The sequence below is a fragment of the Sipha flava genome, unplaced genomic scaffold, assembly GCF_003268045.1.
Source record: "Sipha flava isolate LNK unplaced genomic scaffold, YSA_version1 19227_pilon_pilon, whole genome shotgun sequence".
NCBI classification, from domain to species: domain Eukaryota; kingdom Metazoa; phylum Arthropoda; class Insecta; order Hemiptera; family Aphididae; genus Sipha; species Sipha flava.
The window spans coordinates 75-13446 of record NW_020272676.1 but is presented as its reverse complement, the minus strand read 5'-3'; the positions used below and the strand labels follow the sequence as shown (position 1 = coordinate 13446).

The 13372-nt window shown below is 28.2% G+C and overlaps 2 pseudogenes; both read right to left on the bottom strand.

Moving 5' to 3' along the window:
• Nucleotides 1–1503: 1503 nt before the first annotated feature.
• LOC112681510 lies at nt 1504–2211 on the bottom strand (annotated as a pseudogene).
• Nucleotides 2212–4983: 2772 nt separating this feature from the next.
• LOC112681511 lies at nt 4984–13033 on the bottom strand (annotated as a pseudogene).
• Between the last annotated feature and the right edge of the window lie 339 nt (nt 13034–13372).

Genomic DNA, 13372 nt, shown 5'->3' with positions numbered 1-13372 from the left:
AAGATTTACCAAAACCGACTGCTGTACTGTCTTCTATGACCTCACAGCATTTATGAGCAACAACACCAACATTAATACTAACAACACGCAAAACAGCCCTTTTCAGGGCTCTCTGACCCGAGATATTGGCCCCCAGCTAATTATCTTCCAACTGAATGTCGGAGGCTTAAGCAGAGACAAGAGTAGCTATTTAGCTCGATTATTTAGTTTTAATGGTTCAATTTCATTACATACTTGATGGTAAACCAAACAAAATGAACGGTATTCCTCTTCTATATCTACTTCATCTACGTCGACATTATGAAATTTTGATAAATTTTGAATAGAAATAATATTTTCATCTATATTTTCTTTTAATATTTTTTTTTTTTGGAATAAGTACTTCAAATTTTTTAACTATGTTGGAGAAATCTTCAAAACGATTTTTTAATGTATTTGTAAATGAATCCAAACTAACAAAATATGTATTGCATTTAAAATTTTCATCAGTAGACTCAATAATATTTTCTAAATTATTTTCATCATTTACTTTCTTCTTAGTTCTTATACGTCCTTGCTCAAAGTTATTGATACCTCCAAACTGTCCACACAATTCAGTAGCATTACATTTTATTTTTAAAAAATTTTCCTCATTTCTTAAGGATGAAATATCTAAAAAAACATGTTGAAACCATATCATGCGCAGTTATTTAATCAATTTTAGGATTTTGTAAATAATTTGATAAAATATTAACTTTTCCAAGTATATTCTTCCACAAAACTAATAAAAAACTGAATTTAAAATTCATTATTTGAAAAAGTAATCCTTGTACTTCTGAAATGGATTTTAGTTTTATATTGAAAAGTTCTCCATCTGAAATTCGCTTTAATGAGGTAACAATTGCCGGCATGTTTATGTATACTAAGTCTACCACACGTTTTTAGTTATAAATGTATACAATGCCTCTAGAATACCGAAAAATTAAACTGCATTGATAGACGATCTAATAGAATCTATAAGCACTAAATTTAAATTATGAGCACAACAATCAATATATAGTGCTGATGGTGATATATTTTTTATTTCAGATTGCAGGCCAGAAAATCGTCCAAACATGGTATTGGCACCATCATACGCTTGACCACGGCATAAAGAAATATCTAATTTATATTCTTCCATAAACTTTTTTATAATGACGAAGTAATCATTTGAAGTTGCATTAGGTAGTTCTTTAAAACACAGAAAATGTTCTTTGATATCTCCTTGTTGATCTACAAACCTCAAGCTAAAAGAAAATTGATCAATTCTTCCAATATCTATTGTTGAATCTACGATAATTGTAAAATATTTTGCTTGTTTTACTTCATTTAATATTGTATGTAATGTTTCATCTGCCATACACATAAGAATATCATTTTGAATTTTCGGACTCAAGTATGTTTCATTTTGGTTTGACTCAGCCAATTGTTATATTTTAACACAAGTTTAACTATTTCAATAAAAAGTCCTTTATTTCGTGTATCCTAATTAATGTCTTCTTTATGACCTCGAAATGAACGACCATTTGTTGAAAGGAATAAAAATAGATCAATTAATAGTTTTAATACACTTCGATTAAATTCTATTTGAGACTTTTGAACTCTAATTAAATTTTGTTGGATAGTAATGTCTTTTGAAATTCTACTTTTTAAAATTAAATATTCATTTTCTGCTTCTCTGTGGTTCTTGGATTTTTCATGTTTAATAATTTTTTCATATCCTTTACGGAAATTACTAACACCTTTATTAGGATTAGACTACTGATAACTATGCTGAAATACAGATCGAAATAAAAAGCAAGGAAAACAAAACATTTTATTAGCTTTTGGGGAATATACTAACCAATTTATTTTACATCTCATTTCTGATTTAATATATTTATTATACCAGTAAGGAGAAAATTTTTTTCCAGGCTCATTTTCTTCAAAAACATAATCATTATTGTTAAAACCAGGTTGACAAGGCCCTATTTCAATAAGAGTTCTAATTATTTTAGGTGTTAATACAATATCAATAAATAAATATGGATCTGATTGATAATTATGGCATCTATCAATTAAAATACAGTATGAAACATCATCTTGGGCAAGTTCAATTTGTTTGTTGGTTTGAGAAGAACAGCTGTCCATTTGTGGTATATTATCATTGAAAAGTATCAAATCTGCTAGTTTATGTTTTGAATCTTCTAGCATGTTGGATGTTTGTATTAATAATTCCTCTTTTACAAAAGAAGTAGGACGTATAATATCATGTACTGTTAAATTATAAATTTAGTATGTAAATAAATTAAGAAATAAAAATTTTATTTATGATTTAAATATTAATCAATTTATATTTTGATTTAAAGCACTTTTACAACAATAAAATAGAGATGAAATTAAAAGTATAAAATATACATTATATAATCAAGACTTACTTTATTTAATATAATTATATAATAATTAGATAAAAATGAATCTAACAATTTTATAACGATAATCAAAACTTTTGTATTTCAATTTATTTTTTTAAAATAGTAAATATATATAATTAAATAAGTAAATATTTAAATTATAAATTTATAAATATAATATACGAGTATTGTATTTTAAAATTCTTAGTTTATCTCATTACCTATAAAATATTTTTTCTTTTTAAAAATTAATAAATCTTTCTTTTAAAATTTAATTATTATTTAATATGAATCAGGTATTTACTAGGTATTTAAAAAATAATCAAACAGGAGCATTTTAATTATTATTAATAAATATTTATTAAAATGGTTATAAATTTTATAATAAATCTTGATTCTGATACTTGGGAATTAGGATAAAAGTATTGCCCATCTCTAATAAGTACATTCATAATAACTAATAAGTATAATAACTATTAATAAAATAGTCTAAATAAAATTAACAATTTAATAAATAAAATATAGAATATATTATTTATTTATTTTAATGTAAATTGAATATATTTTTATTAGTTCCGTAGGTAAGTTTAAAGTACCTCATATTCTCATCTAATTATCATGCAAGGTCTTTAAAAAAAGTAATATTTACATTTTATATACATTTTAACTAGGTTACCTACCTATTTAGATATGTTTATAAAAATTTTAGGACAAAAATTTAATTATAATTTAGGCTAAGTACTTAAAATTATTAGCTTGATATTTATTATTTATAAACAAAAAATCACATATATAGAAATAAAATGTGAAAATATATATTTAAAATTTTTTTTTTATTTTTTTTACAGAGCCATCCCAAAGGGGGGGTCTTGGGAGGCGTCTCACCGACCCCTCCCACCCTAACGAAAACACCAATCGACAGTCGGACTTGTTTCATAATAGCCTGGAAGGACCTAATTTTACTTACAGAAAACAAATATTACATATTTGGTAATACAGTGTATACATGAATAAAATTTATAAAACTACTTATTATACAATATAAAATATTATTATATATATATATAATTAAATTATGAATTTTAAGAACGTGTGACACTGACACATATATACATGTTGAAAAGTAAAATACGACTACATATAGTTAATTATTCAACATACATTGAGTAAAAAAATTGTAGTTGGCATTTTTCATATTATTCACCCCCCTTGATTTTCATCTTAGGGAAGACCTTGAGTATCTAATATTCTAATGTACTTTAATTTTAATTATTTTAAATTTGTATCAATAAATAAATAATTCTATTTTTTAAATTAAAATACTTACCAAGAGTTGGTACAGTGGGTGGATTATCTTCCTCTTCACTACAACTATATTCCAAAGATGGTTCTTGATTTGATTTTAGGAATGGCAGAATACTTTTATTACCTTTCACTGCCTTTCTTTTTCTTTTATTAATCGCCTTGTTCCACCAGATAATCAAATTTTTTTATTAGGGGTTTCCATTAGATAATATTAGAATAAATAATTAATATAATTATTATAATTAATAATTATAATACTATTATTATTAGACAAAAACACAAATACACAACAAAGCACGACGACAGCGAACAGAGTGAATAGACGCTCGTTGACAAAATGATAAAATACAAAGAATAGTAAAATAGTTATAAATAACATACTATATATTTATATATAATATGTAAATTAACATCAATAACGACCAATGACCATGGCTCATATATTTATTATGGATATTGGATAATAATATAAAATAATAGTAGATTCCACTAATAAATACGATAAGAAAATCTATAAATAGGAAAGGGATTTTACTTACTTGATAAATATATTTATATAAACAACAATTTCGACTATGGCCGATCGCACACCAAAAGAGCAAAACTGTGTTAGTCATCGTTAGTCATATTTATTTTAATCAACTTAAAACAATTTGTTTTCTATATACGCATATCAGTTAGTCAAGACAAGTCTAGACAAACAATTTTTTAGTTTCAAAAATGTCATCTGACGAAGATGTTGCCATTTGTATGTGGTACTCTCTACACAATTTAGAAGAACGGGGAAAAAAAAAAGATATGGGTACACCCATTAAACCAAAAACGTATCACTCACAACGTAATTGTATCATTTATATGTGAATTACGAGCTGATGAAAAAAAATTTAAAAATTATACACGTGTTAGTATTTCAACTTTTGATTATATTATACAGCAAATAGGAGAGGAAATAAGAAAAGAAGACACCAATTTCAGAAGAAGTATTTCTCCAGAGGAAAGGCTTTTAATTACACTAAGGTAAGATTTGATAAGACTAATATTTTAGTATGATATTTTACTGTATTTAGTGGTACATCATTATTAAATTTATTAAATTTTATGTAAATAGATAAAAAGAAATAGTATGATATTATTTTATATAAATTGTGTACTCGTTAACTTAATCATATGAACTGCTACTATCTGTAATAGGTGATGCAACATCAGACGCAAAAGCATTGTAGAAGTTATTCATATTTTGCCCTCCATCTTGTCCAACTTGCAAAGATTATAACTGTTGTACATTTTGAAATGAAGTCATTTGTGCTTGTTTATTTTGTTCTTGGTCATCAATAAAATTGTTTAAAGTTGATAATACAACTTGTTTAAAGCGACGTTGATTTTGATCGTTAAGTTTTTTGTAATCGGGAATTAAACTTTTGAAAAATAATAGTTCTGATGAATCTTCAGTGCTAATTTGCTTAGTCCTTGACTTTAAAAATTCTATCATTGGCTCAGCTACTTGTTCACTTGCTGTTTTAAACTAAGTTTTAGATTTTTTCGGTCTTTTGAATACAGCTTCATTTAGTTGTTGTTCACAATCTGATACTGTATTATCTTCTGGTGTTGAGGTATTGTCTTCTACTAGTGATGTATCAAACGAGTATTCCTCAGATTCACTGCGTTCATCAGACTCGTTACAACTATCACTTACGTTGCTAGTCATTTGTTTATGTTGTAACATGAAATTTGATAAAAAACTTATGCTTTCAAAGAGATACCATTTACTTTTCTTTGATGCAGCTGATCCAGATTTTTTATTTTTTATTTCACGCAACTCTCTTGCGTATGAATTCCTAAGAGAAGTCCATTTATTTTTGCACACTGATACTGAAGAAGAAAAAGAATTATTAATACTAGGTATTTATTTATATTGAATACAGACAATGCCGTAATTATACGTATTAATAATTATGAATTTATGTCGTTTGTTCAAAATTAAAACCAATTGTCAATTACTACAATTAATTAAGACGATTCAGAACTATTATAAACAATCATGATTATTAATCACTCATAAATGTCAGTTTACGATACATTTTTGAATTTGTGAAATGTTAAGTGCATTATTTGAGATTTTAATTGTACTATTATATAATATACCTATTGACTATTATATATTAATAGTAATAAAAACAACGAGTTAATATAATATATATATTTTTTAATGTAGGTAATAAACATTTATATATTTATTTTTTTTAGTTTTCTGGCTTCTGGGGAACGTTTCCAACGCCTACACTATAACCTTCGAATAGGAGCTACTACTGCAGGTAAAATTGTGAAAGATACATGTTTAGCAATATGGACAATTTTATCACCACAGTATATATGCCTTTACCGTCCACCGAAGGTTGGTTAAAAATTGCAAGTGAATTTGAAAAATCTTGGAATTTCCCAAACTGCCTGGGAGCTATAGACGGTAAACATATAGCAATTCAATGTCCGCCAAATTCAGGATCTGCCTACTTTAATTACAAAGGGCACCACTCCATCGTTCTACAGGCAGTCGTTGATGCTAATGCCAAGTTTATAATTCCCAGATAACAAATTTATATTCTAAGAATCTTAATACAACATTTTGATAGTAATATTAAGTTTATATCAACATTTTAACTTGAGTTCAACAATATTATTCAAACGTTCTCAAAATGTTCTCACTTTATTAATGGTCCGATTTTTGTACGTTTTGAGAATATTATTAATATAACATGCTTGAAATATTATATTTAAAATTTTTTAAGAACATAATAAATTAACTATTGACGCGGTCCCGCTGTGGTGCGGGTACAACAAGTACACCACTATCGCGGAGCCGCGCCCGCTTTCTACCCAGCCTCAACCCGGGCAACGACAACACCGTTTCCGAATTACCCACCTACCTCGGAAAACCGGGCAGAGGTGGGAAAAGTTATCGGAACCGGTGGCAACGTACCGACCGGTCGCCTCAAGTGACTAACCTTTTTGCTCGTGACTGTTGTGGAAGCATATTGTGGACGTACGTTTTTCTCGCGTCTCTCCACCACCGTCACCGAGGACCACATCCGTACTTGTTTTTTTGTTGACATTGCTTTCACAATAAACTCGTAAAAAAAAAGCATATTCTGTTCGGTTTCGTGGTTTCTTTTTTTTTTATTTTTTTTTTTTTTATTTAAAAAAAACACGATCAACTTCACTCCACTGTTACCGGCCACCTCACCGAGGGAAAACCTATCGTCTGCCGAGGCCGTGACACTATTTTAGAAATGTTATATTTATTTATTTTCAAGAATATTGTAAATTAAACATTTTATAGTTTACCTAAAATATGTATAGAAGTTATATGTTTCTTATTTACTTATTAATGCCAATAAATACAATTTAGTAATGTTTATAGTAAATAAAATATTAAAAAGTAAATAAATTGGTACCTTTTATGGTTAGGTTTTACCAATAGATATTATTATTTTATTTATGCGTTACACTAAAACAATATGGTAAAGATATTACATCTATTATGTATATTGTATAGGTATAAATGTATGATATCTATACTTACCGAAACTAAAAAACTAAAAATACCAGGAATAGGTAAGCTGAATAAATAAAACATTTTTTAAATTTTAAATATTATGTAATTTATTAATGGTTATACAACATGAGTATAATATTAACATTGTAGTTAATTATTATATAAAAATAAATATATTATTATTATTTTGATATATATTTTCTAACTTTGCATGGGACAACCATGTGGCTAATGGTACATCAATTTCTTTATCCAATTTATTTTGGAACTTCGGATTAAGTCTTATGGTGTCTGAAACATAAAATTAATATGAGTCATTAAATAAAAAGTAAAAACATAATATTATAATTTATAGCCCAGAAAATACCGTAAACAGTCTTATTTGGTTACAGGTTACTGTAATAGTTTATGCAATATAAATCAATATTCAATTTATTTTGTGAATATTGTGATACATTTTTCTAATGTAATGTAATCAGGGACGTAGACACAGGGGATTTAGAGGGTTCCCCCTCCCCCCTAACATGGAAATTGGAAAGTGTAAATATATTAAACATATACATTAAGTATTAATATATTTTATTATATATTTTTTTAATTTTTATCAATAGTAATAGATGATTGTGATGTTATCGGTTATAAGTAAAGTATTTTATGTATCGTCCAAAGGTAGCACTGACAAATCATCATCCCAGCACAGAATAGATGAAATTTCATCTATTTTCTGATCCCAGTAACAACTTTATTGTTGTGTTATTGTGATAAGTGATAATTTATTTTGAGTTTGATACAGTAATTAAATAACAGATTTAAATATGTGTAAAATTACTGCAGTATTTCGAAATATTTTATCGCCCTTAATTTTTTCTTCAAATATTTCCAATTCCTCTTCATTTCTTATTGGAAACATGTCATCTAGTGTAATTGAAGTATTTTGGTTTGAAATTTGAGAAGCAATTGTTTGGCCAGTACTTTTTAAAAATGTATCGAACGAGTTGATGGTACTTCTTTGGATGTTTATTGTTGAGCTCAAATTAGATATCTCATACTTAATTTTATTTAATTTGGTCAGGACAAGATTTTGAAAATCTAAAATAAAACATGATATATATCATCAATAATAAATTAAAATTCAAACAATATAAAAAAAATCCATTTTAGAGTATTTAGGTTTAAACAAATAATAATGATAAATTATGCTTTTTAAGTAATAGTAATTTAACATAGATATTGTTAAAATTCATACTAATAGTTAAAAACATCAAATTATAATAAGCACTATATATGTATTTATATTTAAGAATATTTTTTTCAGTCTGTATTTTTTTGTAATTAAATCCTCAACTACAATTTCTACATGCATTTTTTGTTTTGTATTTTATTATTATTAATATATGTTTTTAATATATGATTATTTATCACATAATACTTCTAAAATGAATTAACTACAAGTGTAAGAAATATTTATCCAACAGTAACATACCACCATTATTTAAATAGTTCGATTTTTGAAATTTTAAGTCAGTCATGAAATTTAAGACTTTTACAAATTTATTTCCAGGTACTGCATATTTATAATATAAATAATAATTATGGTAACAGTAAATAAATAATAATACAATACAATTATTGAATTATTAAGTACCTTACGTAGGTTTGTTATCTGTTATGATTGATCTATTGGCTGTTTTGAGAATAAAAGAACAAGTGCACACACTTCAAGCACGAGTGTATCAATACTCAATAACTGAACGGTACGCGGTGGATCACCAAAATTGTGATAAAAAGACAATGAGTAATAAAGTCGCCGTGTCCAAAATAATTCACCAGAACAATGTTAACAGCTGATAGGTAGGTGTTGGGAAACAATTAACCTATTATAATGAATAATACTCGTGCGAGCGTTCGCGTGAACAAAAATTAATAATAAGTATTCAACTGGACTATCAATGTTGGTTTTTGTCTATTTTTACCCATTTCCCATGAAACAGTTCATCATCGACGACGACCATGTGATGTTTACATATACGCCTATACATTGTTTTTCAGTATTGATTAGATTGTGTAGATTGTTTAGAATACCGGCTATACGAATTGATACCCAACTATATTTTATTTTTGTTTTTCGTAATTTAGTTTATGAAAGACGAAAATGTAGTTATTAATATCTACTTGAATTGTTTAGAGGGGTATTCGGATGAACGTAATGAACGAATTCGATGAAATTTTGTTCGTGTGAACGACACAATATGAAGACAAGCGTTACTTAATCACGTATACGATAAAAATACATTCGAGATTTATCGAATCGTTGTGACAAGTTCGTACGGTATTCGAGAAAAAAAATTTCACGAATACGGGATTTTCCCGCATGGGCTTCGTGTAAACGTACAAATATAACGTTCGCTGCCATTGTTCTATTTGATAAAATCCCATATACGCTATACGAGAAAAATATCGTCGTCTGAGCGTAGATTTTGAGTTGTGAAACATAAATGTTGATATATTCCTCAATTTAAATCAACTACCTTTAAACACCCGCACGGCCCTACAATAGAATTTGCAGCTTTAATTTCCGTTTGTCCATAAGCATTTATGCACTTGCATACTCCTCTGGGACAGAAGATTCTTTCAGAGCGCATAATATGAAAAAAGTTTTGAAAACCAACACTTTTAGGATAGAAAAATGAACAAAATTTTTTGTTCTAAAAAGTTTTAAGTTCTAAAATCTGAAACATTATTCTACTTTATTGATTTATTATTTTCATAACATTTTCCAAGTATTACTTTCTTAAGTTACATTATTAATTTGATGTGAATATTGTAAGAATATTCTTAAAATAATGTTATTCTACGTTCTCAATTAAATGTTTTTTAAATGTTCTCATTAAATTAAATTAAAAATATTAAATTTGAAATGTTTTGAAAATTTTGTATGTTAAATGTTATATTTAAAATATTTCTAAAAATGTATGATAACATAAAATTTATAATATTATTAATGAAACTTAGTTATAAAGTTCTAATAATATTTAAGTTGAGAAATTGTTATCTGGGTTATTGATGTCGGTGATTATGGTCGAAATAGCGACGGAGACATTTTAAAAGAATCCAATTTTGGAAAATTACTTGATAAAAATAAATTAAATTTGCCAACTACACCAAGAAAAATTCACGAAGAATTAGAGGAAACATTTCCTTTTGTTTTTGTTGCAGATGAGGCATATCCTTTAAAAAGTAATTTGATGAGACCATTTGCACGAAGACAGCTTAATAATATGAAGAGAATTTATAACTATCGCCAATCTCGCGCAAGGAGAATCGTTGAATGTGCTTTCGGTATTCTTACAAAAAGATTCAATGTTTTTGAAAATAAAATGTTGGTTCATCCCGATAAAGCTACTGTTATAACTCAGGCTGCATATGTTCTCCATAATATAATCATGGATAAAGAAAGTAATTTGACCGATATTAATAATGAAATTGAAACGACTACTTTGCACGTATACCAGGAACATAGTGACCGACCCACAAATCGTTGACCATCACGAGAAGCTATCGAGATTCGTGATAAATTCATGACTTATTTTAATTCAGAAATAGGATCTGTTCCCTGGCAAAATACTTATATTATTTAAAATAAGTTTATATTTAATTATTTATGAATTATATTTAACTAAATAATTAGTACATATATTAATGTCATTCACAATAATTTTCATTAAAATAATAATAATACCGAAAAAAAATGTTATTATTATTTTATTTTTTTAATACATATTTATCATATTGTGTTACCTATTATGTTACAATATAATAATTAATTGAGTAAAATAAAGAAATATTTAAACATACCATTGACATTCATTTCTTTGCTGATTTCTTCCCATAGTTTGTCTTGTACTGCCCTATTACTGTGGTCTTTGTCTTTATAATCGTATATTGATAGCCTTTTTTCTATTAAACTTATTAAAATTATAACTTATTAAAATTTCACCATCACATGCCATTGTAAAATTGCAATAATATAATATAAATTATAATAAATTATAATAATATAAATAATTAATAATTTGTATTATAATAATATTATTACTATACTATAATATGTTATATAATATAAACACGATATGATATATAAGAATATTCGTTGTTTAATTATGACTAATTATGACTATCGAAAAATGCAGACACTTCAGACAGTATCAGTCATGACTAATTGTGTTTTAAAGCAAAAACGTTTTGTTTTGACTATGTCTAATCAGTGTGCGTATGCAATGTAATTTCCGATGTTCTATTTTTAACAAAACTGTGTTAGGCTGACTAACACTGTCTAACGCAGTTTTGCTCTTTTGGTGTGCGATCGGCCTATCGGTGTATATGTTTTGTAAAGACAGCGTACAGTACGCGTATTTTTCGATTTAGGCATATAATATTAATTGTTGATACGCGCTGGCCGTACGATTTTGTACGCGCTATTTATACTTTGATATCCAGTAATCACATTTTTCTATACATCATAATTCATAATATTCATAATATATTTATACATTTATAATTATATTTTCATAGAAATATTCTTGAACCTGTGTACATTTTATAAATTACTTATCACACCCATATTATTATTTAATATTATTTCTATTTTGATTATTGTAGTATTGTACATTTTATTTATTTAGTTTGTCATTTAAAGGGGCCACATTTTACCGAAAAAAAACTGTGGGTCAGCTGACCTCCAAAACCCCCCCCCTGGGTCCGCCCCTGAGTGTAGATGATTCTGAATGACTAAAACTATTAAAAATTGTATAGAAAGGAAAAAGTTTATTTATTCCGTTCAGATCGTATAAAACTTATGAATACCCTGAACTCGGTAAATCTAATAATATAGTTTGGAATTTAAAAACTTCATCAAAATTAGAAAAACCACGATTTGTTGTATTAGATTTGCAAAAGAATCGTAAAAATAATATTATAAAAGATCCAAGCATTTTTGATCATTGTAAATTAACTGACATAAAAGTAATTTTGAACTCTGTTATTTATCAACATCAGATACTAACGCATCAACATTTATATTAATTTCATCAAGATTTTTTCCTCGAAACTCTTGACCTTTCCCATTTTCTAACATCAACAATAATTAACTAACTTTTGCAACTTGAGAGGCACTTTCTGACAACCTATAAAATTGCTTATGTAGATCCTTGGAGTGGCCAAGAAATGTGGATAGTTGTTCAAGATCACTATCGGACAAATTTAAAATTTGTGCAATTGTAGCCACTTGCTTCCATAGTTTAGTTGAAGTAAGGTTTTCTGGATTTTTTGCTCCACTATCCAAACTTAATTTTCGTATTGCATCAGAACCTCATATGCAATTTAATGAATGCGGTAGTGCGAATAAGTATGGATTGTTTTCATCTATAAAATCTACTATTTTTCTTGTTTTAAGTAAAAATGTTATAGTTTTTTGTAACTGTTCAAACAATACACGCCTTATCTGCAAAGGTTGTTTGCCGATATCTTATCCAGCGATTATTTATAAAGTTCGTTCGAGAACATTCTTCCCCGATCGGTTCTAAGCTGGACGAGCTGGTATGATATAACTCTCACAAAGAGGGGTCGTTGAGTCATCGGCGTCCTCTCGTGCGACTCGCACCGTCGAACGTCGATGTTTTTTTCCGACCGGTGTCGTGTGAGTCCGCTGGGGAACAAAAACCGCCATTTTTTCTTCTTTTTGGCCGTCGTGCTCGTTACCGCCGGGCATGTGACTTCTCTTGCCGTCGTGCGTGTCATCGCCGGGCGTATTATCCTGTTTGCCGTTGTGCGTGGTGCCGTCGTGCGTATACCGCCGGGCGTATTATTGCGTTTACCGCTGTGCGTATTATTGCGTTTACCGTTGTGCGTGTGGTCGACGGTGTTGTTTGTTGTCACGCGTTTCGTCACTGACCGTGTTGTGGCTGCCTGTCGACGTTGCGGTCGTGTCCAGTGGTGGGAGTATCACTATCATCGCGGTCGTCGAGAAAACGAGGTTCTGCACTTGATTTTTTGTATACATACAAGGGCGCACCCAAGGGGGGGGGCTAACGGGCTTAAGCCCCCCCCC